The following is a 13,249-nucleotide window of genomic DNA, read 5'->3' on the forward strand; positions in this document are numbered from 1 at the left end:
AGAATTTGTACGGTACGTCGTCTTGGTTCCACCACTGCTGCTGTATATCTGGTGAAAGGGTCTAGCCCCCCATCTATAATGCATGTGTGCAGGGTCCACTGTGCAGTCAGTACCACCGGACGGGTCTAGAAAGCAGTGGAGCTGTGGGGGGTTTTCCGCTCTTCGTCGTCAAAATGAGGGAGAGGCAGGGGGAAGACAGAAAGGCAGAGTGCCAGCTCTGTTTTTGTAAAGACTTGTCACCTGAATTTGAGGTGGATGGGTCACAGGCACGGTGGCGGAGAGGAGCTGGATCGCTTTCTCGTTGGCTGGCTCCTTCACCCAAGGTGGCAGGGGAAATAAGTCATTTGACATTGTGTTTCGACGTTGTGCCATTCCTCTGAGTGAGAGTGAGACAGCGTGAAAGGTTTTTCATTCCACGGTCACTCAAGAGCAATTGGCTGTTATTAAGTGTGCCACAGCTCTGCGTGTTGGAATATTTGTAGAGGGAATTCTAGATCCACCAAAATGTATTTGCTTGTCGCTCCACATGTACATTTGTAGGACCTGATTTAATTCTTGTGATTTCACACATAGACTTTAGCTATGCGGCTAGCTGTTTACCCCAGACCATGCCCCATGTGTTGTAGTAGCCATGTGACCGATAGATTCTGCATGTATGGGCTCCCAAAAGGGAGGATGCCAATTAACCAGTGTGTCCCACCTGGAGCCCAATTAAGAACCCCACTGGTGAGAGTGGAAGGATGATGGTGCAAATAAACTATATTTGAGGCTTGGAAGTTGCTAATATGCATTCCTGTGTGTGTGTGTGTGTGTGTGTGTGTGTGTGTGTGTGTGTGTGTGTGAGTGCGTGCGTGTGTGTGTGTGTGTGTGTGTTTGTGTGAAGTCAACATGGCTACTACAGTATAAATATATCTATCTATATATATCTATATATATATAAAACTCTTGCTATCTATAACTATATGTCGATATATAGATAGATATATAGTAGTACTAAAATTGTTTCCATAGCAAAACCTGGAAAAGGGAATAAAGTTCAGTAGTTATAAATGGAAACAGCCACGTTGTCTGTGCTGAGTGTATCTTTTTAAAGCCTAAACTAAAAGAGGCTGTTCCCTAAAAAGGCTGATAATCCATGGAATTAATAGGAATAGGTGGATTAAGATCTGTACTGTCGTCTGCTGATTTCCCAGAAGCAGGCGCTCTAATTACCTCCTATTAACAGGAAGCGCATCCCTGGCACATGCTGTGGCATCATGGGTAACCAAAGCATTTTTATAGTACGTATTCTATCTGAGCTTTGTTCAATGGAAAACCACAATTAATAGTAGATTACCCGATCAACTCCCAAATTGATTCAGTCAAAACCTACGTAATTCACAAATTCCATCCCAAACAATTAAATATTGATGAACAAATAATGGAAAGGATTGCTAGCAGCACCTCAATTATGAATATAGAAAACCCTGTCATCCTAAAGCTAGAGGAAATATGTTTTATATAATTGTATATCCTATATTTATATTATTTATTTAAGATATAAAACAAACGTCAATGAAATAGTAAAGTCAAAGAGAACATGTTTCCAGCATGTAAATTTGCCATACATCATAAATTATATTGACCATATAAAGCAGTATTACTTGGCGGTTGAGCCTGGTTACCACCTACACACACACCTCCCGGTAATGAACCAATACTAATGTGAAAAACACACACATGCGCTAACAAAGCACATCCTGCTGCCGAATGTAGCCTCCTTCTAATTTTACCCAGCGCTCCTGAGCAAATACACTGAACTGCTTACTGACGGGAAAAACCAGCCTCCACGGCCTCTTTTGTGCAACAGGCAGCACAACGTTGCCATCTGGCCCAGGTAAGCGCCTTGGGCTTAGCATGGCGCTGATGGTGCTGTTGGCTATGGTGGTTCTACTGGTTCTTCCGCCAGCAAGAGGTGGACCAGGAGTCTGTCTAAGCCGAGCTGAGATGAGCCGGGGGTTTTAGTTGAGATTAAGCATGGGGTGGTTGGCCACCTGCCACTGTTGTCAGGAGTTGTCTCAGACCGACTCCTATGGTTATACACAGGCTCAGTTGCATCATGGTCCGCACGGTTTCCCGGAATCCGTGAGGACCTTTTTAAGTTTAGTTGTGGACCTAGGGTTCTGTGTTTTGCAAGGAAGATGAGAGGTTACTAAAAGGGTTTACAGTATTTACAGGGTACCGATTTTTTTTTTAACCTTTCAGTGTGTTAATGAACAGAGCCCTTTTTTCTTTTGTTGTTGTGGCCAGTGTGTGCCAACATCAATGTACTGTAGCGCCGTGATAATCTGGTAATTAACAGACTGGACCAGCTCGACAAGTGTAGCCTAGCTCTGGCTGATAGCAGGTTAGCCTCAAGATAACTTACGTTGTTGTTGTCGCTGGACCAAATAACACTCTGGGAGACCGCTGTACTTTCTGTGACCTTTTCCGATGACATGCTGTTAAGATACTGAGAAACAATGTACAGTAGAGATTTGTACCTCTTGTTTGTGTCACATTCGTGTCACAGCAATATCACCTTGTTTATAATAAAGGCCCATGTTGGTAGTATTTATGAAACCGTATACAATGTGGTACAGTTGTTGTTTCTCAGTTTGAAATGAGAACAAACCCAATGGAATAGTGGTGGCATTAAAGGACACAAACAGGGGTCAAATATAGTTAAACAAAGCATCCTGTTGTATAATCACATCTCATACTATATTGATATGATTTCATTTATGTCCATCTTCATATACATATATTTGCATAATACACAGTTTACAGTCCGGACACCGTAATGACAGAGAAAGAGTATGAAAAGATGACATTGTTAACAAAATTTTGCTCAATTAAATAAACGTATGAATGAACACAAAGCCAGCTGTGTGTCACGAAGCGCCCCATGCTGGCAGGGAGTTCATGGAGCCAGCCAGGTGAGTGGCTGGTGGCCCCTTTATAGCCGCTCACGCCAGGCTGCGTTTACACAGGGGCGAGATAAAGAGATGGTCGTTCGGCTCCGTTATTGGATAGGAGCCTTTTGGAGCCCGCTGCTGATTTTACTTAGCTGCCAGCGCTGCGCCACTGTGTCCACGCTAATAGCACTGAGGGCCAGGATCGTTATAGGCTGACCCCTTGATGTCTTGAGGTAATTCAGCTCATTTGGAAGTGGATTATTTTCGTGTGCTATTAGGTCTGGTGCGGTGTAACAGACATTTATGCCTTTATTTAAACACACGTTACAGAATACATGATACTGAGGCATTCTTGGTTGATTGATGTTCATCAATAAAAAGATTGAATTAACGAAATAAATGATTGCCGCATGGCAATCATTTATTTTGTTTGTCGTGTGTTTGTGTCTGTATCTGCATGTGTGTGTGTGTCTGTGTGCGTGTGTGTCTGTGTGTGTGTGTGTTGTTGTGTGCGCACCCTCGCGCATGTATGTGTGTGCCCGTGTGTAGAACGTGTGCGTCTTGGTGCTGGCCCTGTGAAGCATGCGGTGGAAATGGGCAGGCCTATCAGCCATGCACAGCGGGGAATACTTTATAGCAAGGCCCCGTATCCATGGAGACCGACAAGGTCAGGGCCATTGTTTGGTTTTCTCCCCTCCTCTTCCTCTTCCTCTGCTGGGGAGGATAAGCCCCCAGAGACAGCAGGGGGGACAGGTTCTAACAGACAGCTTTGTTTGGATGTCTATTTGTTGTTGTTTTATGATTGCCGCACTGCCACCATTGGTAAATAGGAACGTTGTGAAAATGTTTCTTATTCTTTTCAACAACACTTGTTTTGGGAGGCAGTTGGAGGATTTTCAGTGTGGCAACGGTTGGTTTCTAAGCACACATACTTTTATCACTCAAATAAATAATTACATTTTTGGATCAAAAATTCTCTCTGAGGTTCTCTCTGAATTTCTCATTGTGCGCGGATAAAAAGCAAGAGCTCTCTGGCCTGTGAACGAGAGGTCACATTTCCCACATTGTGAGAGCTAGACATAACTAAGCTAAAAATGATTTATCTTGCTTCACCTCCTGTGTTGAGCTACAGGCCGGTTGCATTAGCTGCATTGAGCTGCATTCATCTTGTTCTGAGAAGAGAGTGGGCTACCTTCTAACACCAACCCTGTAAATTAGCAAACACGTTGCCTCATTTTAGGAAACTACAAAGACCATCACCAACAAAAGCATTGCCTTTTTTTAGGAAACTACAAAGACCATCACAAGCAAACATGTTGCCTCATTCTAGGGAACTACAAAGAACGACACCAACTCACAGGGTGTTCAGATTTGGGCCGCATAAAGATGGCTCACCGAAAAGGGCATTGATTCAAATCCCTCACCTGAGGCTAAACAAAATCACATCTGAGTCAGACGAGACTGTGAGGAGAGAGAGGCAGATTAGAGGCAGTAAGAGCAAGTGCAATGTAGGCGGTCATTTGAAATTATTCACATTTGTGAGGTACATGCTCCAAATTCTGTCCTATTAATTTCACACACACATCACACTACTCCCTCCCTTCTTCCCTCCCTCCCTCCCATGCCGCCCACCCCCAGTATTAAAACACTGATCGGGCCGGAATCTCTAAGAAGAAGAGTTGGTCCGTTGGTCCAACTATCCGTCCTGAATGGCCGAGTGTTTGAATAGGTTTGGGGAAGGACAAGCTAGGGGAAGGCACTACAAACAGGCCCCTGTCCCCTTTTTTTTTACACCAGCTTAGATTAAACCTCTACACACTGCATAGTACACACCTCGCACATGGTGTGTAGTGTGTAGTAAGTACAGACATCGCGGTCGGGGCCAGGAACCAGCCTGGAGCTCCGAAGCCTTGGCTGGCAACGAAAAGCTGAGTGAAAAGGAACAGAATGAAAAGAGGAACACCCCCGCCCTAAGCAGCCACCGCTTTGGCCACACTGTGACTATAAGTGCCATGGCGGCAGGAGAGAGGGAGCTATTGGTTAATGTGTGGACACTTATAGTCTGGAGCACAGACAGGGCCGTCAGACACACAGCCAGACACTCTTTAAGTGGATGAACCTCCCTCTGTCCTCCTCTCTCTCCTGCCCCCACTGTTCTGCAGTGGCTCTCTTCCGTTCTCTGTATTCCCGGTCGACTTCCACGCAGACCTGGACACACACACGAACACACCAACTTGCAATCTGCGTTGTGTGTGCGGACACGCGGCCGAATGTGTGCGAGATTTGTGTCATCTGCATGTTGTTCATGCAGCATGCAGCCAGTGACTATCCGTCTGTGTTTACATGTGTTCCCTACCACCACTCCCTGGTGTAACCACTCCACCCTCCCTCTCCTCCACCTCGTCGGAGGAGACGGCAGGCCGAGGTTGAAGGAGGAAAGCCGGTGTGACCCTGGAGACGCCTTCTCCTCAGGCCCCCCAGCCCTCCTTCGTGACACGCCCACCACTAAACCCCCCCCTAATCCCCCCCCGACTCGCTGAGAAGGCCTGGCCACGAACAGGCCTCTCGATGAGTCAATTCAAGCACTTGATGAAAAGGGCTGAAGTATTCGTTGAAACCTGCGTGCCTGGCTGTTGTATAAGGTTTGTGCTGAGAGAGAGAGAGGAGGGGGGGTGAGGGAGGGGGAGAGAGAGAGAGAGAGAGAGAGAGAGAGAGAGAGCTCAGACGCCACCGCACTGGCTACCGCCTGCCCTTCTCTGAGTCATTGCTTATATAGTTACGATTGTGAGTTTGGATCTCTCTTGTCCATCTCTCACTATTTCTCTGATTCTCTCTCTTTCTGATTTTCTCTCTCTCTCTCTGATTATCTTTATTTTCCCCCCCTCTAACTTTATTTATCTGAATCTCACTCCCTCCCTACCCCCCTCCCTCCCTCCCTCCCTCCCTCCCTATCTCTTTGTGTTTCTCCTTCTCTTTCTCTAACTCTCTCTGTGCAGATCTGGCCGGTGGTTGGTTTGTAACCCAATCAAGAGCAGGATGTTCTTGATTGGCGCATCCGCTTCCTGCGTGTGTAAGAGGAGTCTCTTACACAACTGTAGGCAGGCGGAAGAGCTGACCAACACAGCACCCTGTGTCTGGCTGACCTCTGACCTCTCCCGCCTCTTAGCGCAAGACCTAAAATATGGGATAGATTATTTGGGGCGGGGTTTACTTGAGGAATGGCGGAATGTAGTTGTGGTTGGCATGCGTCTGGGATGGAGCTTGCTTCTGTCATCCTTGAGACACAGGGTGGCTTTCTGCTTGAAGGTGCACATAAACCCTAGTTATGGCTGGCAAGCTAGCTTTACGATTTGAACCGAGTGTCACTCGAGCAGTTGTGGGTGTGGACAGTGGAATGGACACATTAGGTTCCAAAAGAGCCATATCAACTGGCGATGTCAAAACTAATAGCTTTGGAAAGCTTTTTTGGCTGGAAGTTTCCTGTATTTCACAGAGAATATTATAACCACTTCATACATTGTTAGATTCCAAACTGAACCATTTTCAACTGAAAACAGATCCTTGAATTGTACTCACTCAGGGCCAAACAGCGCTGGCCCTCCCGATGTAAATTGATCTCAATAAGAGTGTAAGCCGGAAAGTATCACGTTTGAAATGTTAGCAGGGACTTATGCGAGGTTAGGCAGCAGGTGAGAGGCTATGATGCACTTCAACTTCCACCGAGGGAGAGAATGGCAGAAAACGGTAGAGCATGCAAATACAGGCCAATTTGAAATCACTGGTTCGAGGCTGTAATACAAACAATCGACGTGTCATCATCGCACAGTCCCAATGAGACTTTGGTGCAGTCGACATCTATCGCTGTCCCAAGACACACGAGAAGCCACTGACGCCAATACTTGGGTCTAAACTCGGCATAATGATACGGTCCATATCATTCATCCGGCTAAAACATCCGACTATAAAGTAGAGAAAACACAGCGGGTCGGTGAGTGAGCCACTCAAGGTTTATCTCTGCTTTATTTAAGACACAACAGAAGTCTGCTCATACCAAAGGAGGTCCGCTTGCCAATAACACTTGGAAAGACATCTCTGCGTTTGGTTGTGTCAGAGGGGGGGCTGAAGGCAGTGAGAAAAACAGAGTCAACGTTGGATCAGCTCGTCCTCCAAAGGAGAAGCAGCTCCCACGTTACCAGCATTGCAATCCCTCCAGCTTCAGTCTGGTCTACTGTACAATGTCCCTGATGTCTGTACAATGAAGCTATCTGATATATATATATTTATATCAATATATATATATAGATATAAATACAAATAATAATATACGATTAAAAGAAAACTGATTTGAAATGATTATGATTACAACACATAACCCTGGAAGATGTATTTCATTTTGGTTTTGTCTGTTATTGCGGCAAACATATACCGTAACAGTGGCTTGTGTGTCTGCAGCAGGCTTATATGTACTTTAAAAGCAATAATCAAGTGATCCTAGTGTGAGGGAGAGATCAATAAAATCTGGACTGACTCTTCTCAAGATCCTAAGGCACTCTCTCATGCTAGGACAAGAAGCCAATAGCATATATGATTTTATAAATATCACAGGAATTCGAACTGTAATTTATTTTGTCCATTTTCGTAAGACGTCCCTCTGAAATCAACAATAATATCTTCTTTGTTGATCTCAAACACAAAGTAATTTGCTACATGTGTGATTTGAGGCGAAACGGTAATGGTCCATTTACTAGAGACGGTGTGTTGCTGAAATGTGTCACGTCATTACTTTGGTCGTTATGAGTGGGTAGAGATTATGAGACGACTTGACACAGAGCTAAATCGGTGCCTCCAATGTCTTTGGATCCAACCTATGAAGGTACTTGATGGGAGGGTTAATATGTACTCCTTTCTTTCAACCTCCAAGCCCATGTTTTTATCCCTTTCATAAGAGGCCTATTCTATGATCATAATATTTGAGAATGAATGTTTCCTGTTCCCTTCTTGGTGATTCAGGATTCCTTTGACTCAGTTGTCATATATGACGAGAAGGGTTGAGAAATTAAATGACATCTCAAGTCATCCTACTGATTGTTTCGAAATTGGTCATAGAGAGTGACAGAGTTGAGGGTTGAGAATAACATTTTATCAAATGACTCTCCAAACGACTCTTTGACCCATCAAACTTGAGAAATTAACTTCTGAACGGTTCTGCATTCCCTTTCAATAAAACCAGCCGTTCAGGTTTCGGGTTGATTTATTAAGTGTGTATTTTTTCTGCCATTGACAACAACCCCGCTACAATTTGCCGTCTCCCATCAGCAGACAATGCCATGTTCTTTGTCTCTTTGTGTGTGTTGTACATGGTGTGCGTTAGCGTGCAGACCCAGGAGCTGGCATGCCAGCGCAAGTTTAATTTGTGTTTGGCCCCCTGCCCGCCCCCTCTGTTGTACCGTTGTACTGTTGTCTTCTGGGTATTTAGCGCCCCTTCCCGGGTGCCTTTCAACACTGACCCCAGAGGCTGACCTGAGGCCGCCACCGACCTCACGTAGTGAAACAGCCATCTGCTGTGGAAATAACTCCCTCAGTTCAACTCCCTCCAGGGAATCGTGACCCAAGTATTGTTCAAATTTCGTGATCTCACGTTAAGCTAAAGGAGGATGCATCATATTTATTTTTCTCCTTTAAATGTTTGACGTTCCTTTTGAAGCTTGGCGTTTTTACAAGATTGATTGGGTTGTAAAATTCTGTTTTATTCTTTTTATCTGTTATCTTATCAGTGTTATAGGTGTATATTTAAGCTTTGAGATGGATGTGTGTGATATTATAGTTTTATGATGGTCTAACTGTATGCAAGCAATGAAGAACTTGACCACTTTCATATTTTATATCATATATTATATAAGAAATTCTATATAATATAGAGTTACATTCATCTGCATGGGTGATACTGACTCCTCTTCAGCGGTAACTGAAGAGGAGAGCAAGAAAGTTCTTGATCTCTCAGGTCATTTAATCCTATTAGAGGAACCTGTGTCAGTGTGTGTGTGTCCCGTCCCGTGTGTGTTTGTATGGACGCGTGTATATGTGTGTGTGTGTGTGTGTCTGCATGTATGTGTGTGCGTGTGTGTGTGTGTGTGTCTGCATGTGTGCGTGTGTTTGCGTGTGTGTGTAAGTCTGCATGTGTTGCCGTGCGTACATTTGAATGTATGTGCGTGTCTGTTTGTGTGGCCCATTATGTGCAAGTATGTGTGTTTGTGTGTATATATATATGTGCTGGTCAACGCGCATTTACATGTATGTACGTCAATGTACGTACATGTAAATATATATGCGCGTGAGTGAACCTGTGTTTGTGTGGAGACGCTCGTGCGTGCATGTGCCTGTGCGTGCATGTGTTCAGCGTGCGTGCGCCCGTCTGTGCATCGTCCCGGGCTCGGCCATCTGACCCCCGGCGACCCTTTGTCTGGCTGCATTGATTCTGCGTGGCGATAGGATCTCGTGGCGGCGGCTAGACGTCTTGTGTGAGCCCGGTGGAAGAAGGGCCGCGCTGGGAGGGGCCAGAACCCAGGAGCCTGTATCAGGTAGGCCGTCGGGCCGGCGGCGCCTCCACACTGTGCAGAGCCCCTGAAACGGGATAGGCCATTGTTGGGGTGATTCAGCGCGGGCCAGGGCTTCGATCAAGTAACCACTTTGTGCTGGCAGCCATCGGATCTTTTTTCCAGAGGTTGTGATTGAGAGGTTACGGCCCGTCCCGTTTGGGTTCTTGACTTGTGGAGGACTTGTGGTGCGGGCTCTGTTCCCTGCTGACGTCAGGGCAGAATGTCGTGTCAGGGCGGGCCATGTCAGGAGGGGGCATACAGTGAACCGCTGCATGCAGCAGATCGGGATACCACCGCCTAATGCCCCAATCTGTACATCAAAGTACAAAGCACACACATTTAAAGTTAACAGTTACACTTTGTTTCGAAGGATTTTTTAGATGCATGTTATTCAAGAGCAGGCGGAAGATATGCCTGAACAGGCTACAGGTCATATCCCCAAATGGACACCGGAAGGTATTTTTAGAATGCATGTAATGAATTTCTATCATTTCTACCTGCGGCTTGCATCACTATTTTAGGAACCAAAACTGTTGACGTGTCTTATTTTCTGGAGCGGCTAATCGATTTTGCAAACACAAAGTTTCTTATACCGTCACGATGTAAAGCACATATGCTCATTTTACATTAGAGGTTTGCGAGTAAAATATAACTGTGTAAAGATATATACATTGGCATCAGTTAATAACAGATTGAAAAAAACAAGTTAGCACATGTACCACAATGTGGTCTCAGTCCATGAACGATAATCCAAATCCTGCGTCTCAATGAATTGCTTGCAAAATAAAAGATGCCTTGTTTTCTTAATCGGATATATCTCTAATTACTCACAGACGCTGACTAAAGCATCAGTTGACCGGCAACGGTGGCAGCCCCAAGGAATATTGTACTATTTAATCAATTTAAAGGAGACATATTATGGAGTTTTCACAACAAGTAAACATGGTATTTGAGTTCCAGAAAACATGTTTTTAAAGCTGTTTGCTGGATATAGCTTTTAGGGAAAAAGAAATCATGCCTACCGCTATTGCCCTCTGTTTCAGTCCCTTCAGAATGCGCTGTGTCTGGTGTCTATAGCTTTAATGCAAATAAGCTGCTGCCCATTGACCAATGAGCTGTTAGACTGAACCAAAGCATGGAGGAGAAGGGATTGTTGTCGTTTGCGGACTCCTGGAGCTCTATATCTATTTAATATAATATAATATAATAATAATATTATTATATATGGGTATTTATAGAATATTATATCTAATATCACGGCCAAAAGCTATGTGCGCCTCGGATGATATTATGAATCATAAAGATTGCGTCTGACGTCTCTGGTACTTCAACGACAAGTAGAGACTCATAGTGGGGGATATCTCGGCCATGGTTGAGAAGAATTGGGGGAAAGGAACTTTGGCCTTGACCTGCCAGAGCTGCCAGCTTCCTGCACCTCCTGCCGCCGAAGCTTCGGCGGCAGTCCGGCACCTCCGGCGGTGTACTCCAGCGGCAGTTCGGCGAGGGTAGCTCGGCGGCAGTCCGGCAGCTCAGCTCGGGGAGTACAATCCCTTTCTCCTCCATGTCTCCTCCTCCGGACTGCCATCGAAGCTTCGGCGGCAGTCCAGCAGAGAAAGGGATTATACTCCCGGAGCTCAGCTGCCGCCGAGTTCCCCCCGCCGGAGCTGCTCGTCCGCTGGTCCACAAAATCGTAGCTATGCTCTGATTGGAGAGGAGTGGGGAAGTAGGAGGTAATATTCAAGTGTGCCCTCTTCCTACGTAGGAGGGGGCGCCGAAACGGACTCGCTTGTTTGGTAACTGTAGGCGGGGTACTTTCAGGAATGCATATCTCTCTCAAAAATTCATGTACTTTTTTCAAAGTTTGTATGCGTGTGGGAGCACCAGAGACCCAAAACAACACCCCAAATCCCAGGAAAAGTGTTGTTTTCATAATATTTCCCCTTTATGGTTTCACGCCAGCATGGGGCAGTACAGGTAAATGTTTGGGTTGTGGGGAAAGATGCATAATTCTGACACAGCTTATTTTCGAATGCGGCTTGTAATCAACTTTTCAAACAAAAATTCTTCGTTATCATCCACTGTGCCTTGTTTTTCGACGTAGATTTATTTTGAAAAATACGGTAAAACTCAAATCTAGATTGAACGCACACACAAATCCGGTTGCAAAATCGAATCTCGGTCCAACCGTATTTCAGTCGCAGTCGGATGTCCCAGGAGTGAACAACAATGTCAGTCATTGGAGTTCAATATCTCAAGAAAGGAAGTAATTAAACAAAACTTTGTTTGTTTAATTATATTTTGACTTGATGTGTGAGTGTCAAAGTTTATCATTATTTTGAGCAATAACAATATAGCGTGTTGTCCCCAATGCTCCACACCATTAGCGTAATGACCACAGGTGTCTGGGCTGAGGAGGAGGGAGGGGCCCAGCCCTCCCAGCTGCTGCCATGGTAACGGCAGACAATGACACCGGGAGACGAGGATTAGAAGGAGGGAAGGGCGTCTGTGTTGAAAGCAAGATAACACACAGAGAAGGACGGAACAACACAGCGTGCGCACACATCTACACACATACACACACACACACACACACACACACACACACACACACATACACACATGAAAGCCCTTAATCTTATCCGTTACAGTTTACACCTGTTGGCTCAAAACAACATTAACACAGACCTGACCTTTTTAGCATGCACCTCAAATAAATGATATAAAAAAATCATACAGCTAAGGGCACGTGAAACAGACATGTGATTCAGATTTCTTTTCGTATCAGCTGACATTTCCATCTCCAGGCGGCAGCCATATTGTTTACTTGTGCGCGATGTGTTACATTACATGTCTTGTACTACATGACGATTGAGCAGTTTGACATATCCAATATCTAGAAATAAAAATCTCCTACATTATGTTGGGCATTGGGGGGGAATTAATAATGAAGGCTACCCTTTACCGAGTGTCTTTGTGTGAGTGTGTCTATGTGGCTACATGCCTGACTCTCACCATTGCTAAGATGATGTCATTATGAGGTAATTACGCCCCGAGTCTCACAATGAGACAACATCCATCTGAGCCATTCTCAGTGAGCAGGGACTGTCTCTTAGCCAATAGGAAAGCACAAGAGAACCACACACACTACTTATTATTTGCTGAGCACATTGGTAAATAGAAAGACTGGCTTGATGATGGTATAGTATGCGTGTGTGTGTGTTTGCGTGAATTTATGTGTTGTTTTTTTACTGAGCACACTGGTCCTGTCACAATTCTTGTGTTTGTGTGATATATACACAGGAAACCATGGCCGTATTTCTTGTTTAATTTCCTGTTAAACTTGCCTGAGCAACATTTTAAGGTTTAACAATGGCAAACTCCTCTCAAAATAACCATGAGTTGTCAGTTTCCTCATAACGATATTAAGGAAATACTCACCATATAGCAGAGAGCGGTGGGGGGAAGAGTGTAGGCCTACAGTATGTTGATCTTTTATTCATATGTGCTCTGCATACATACATCTCCATTTTTAAATCGTTCTTACATATCTGATTACTTCACAAAGGTTACATTGACTATAAAGGTCACGTACATTGGAAAATGACATGCCTCACTAAATAAGCTTGAGATAGAGATCACCCAATAGCTGTTTTTTCACGTTATTAGCAGTGCTGATTAGCCATAACACCGTTCTTTGGGGGTTTATAAAAAGGTCTA

At 44.8% G+C, this 13,249-nt stretch overlaps 1 protein-coding gene across 1 annotated transcript in view; it reads left to right on the forward strand.

Annotated features, from left to right (window-relative positions):
- The window catches only part of kif19 (kinesin family member 19), a gene marked incomplete at both ends in the record, with an annotated part of 39,514 nt that overhangs the window by 1,698 nt on the left and 24,567 nt on the right, over positions 1 to 13,249 (forward strand). The gene's annotated exons all lie outside the window — the stretch shown is intronic.

This window comes from Pollachius pollachius, assembly GCF_949987615.1.
Source record: "Pollachius pollachius genome assembly, chromosome: 19".
Classification (NCBI taxonomy): Eukaryota; Metazoa; Chordata; class Actinopteri; order Gadiformes; family Gadidae; genus Pollachius; species Pollachius pollachius.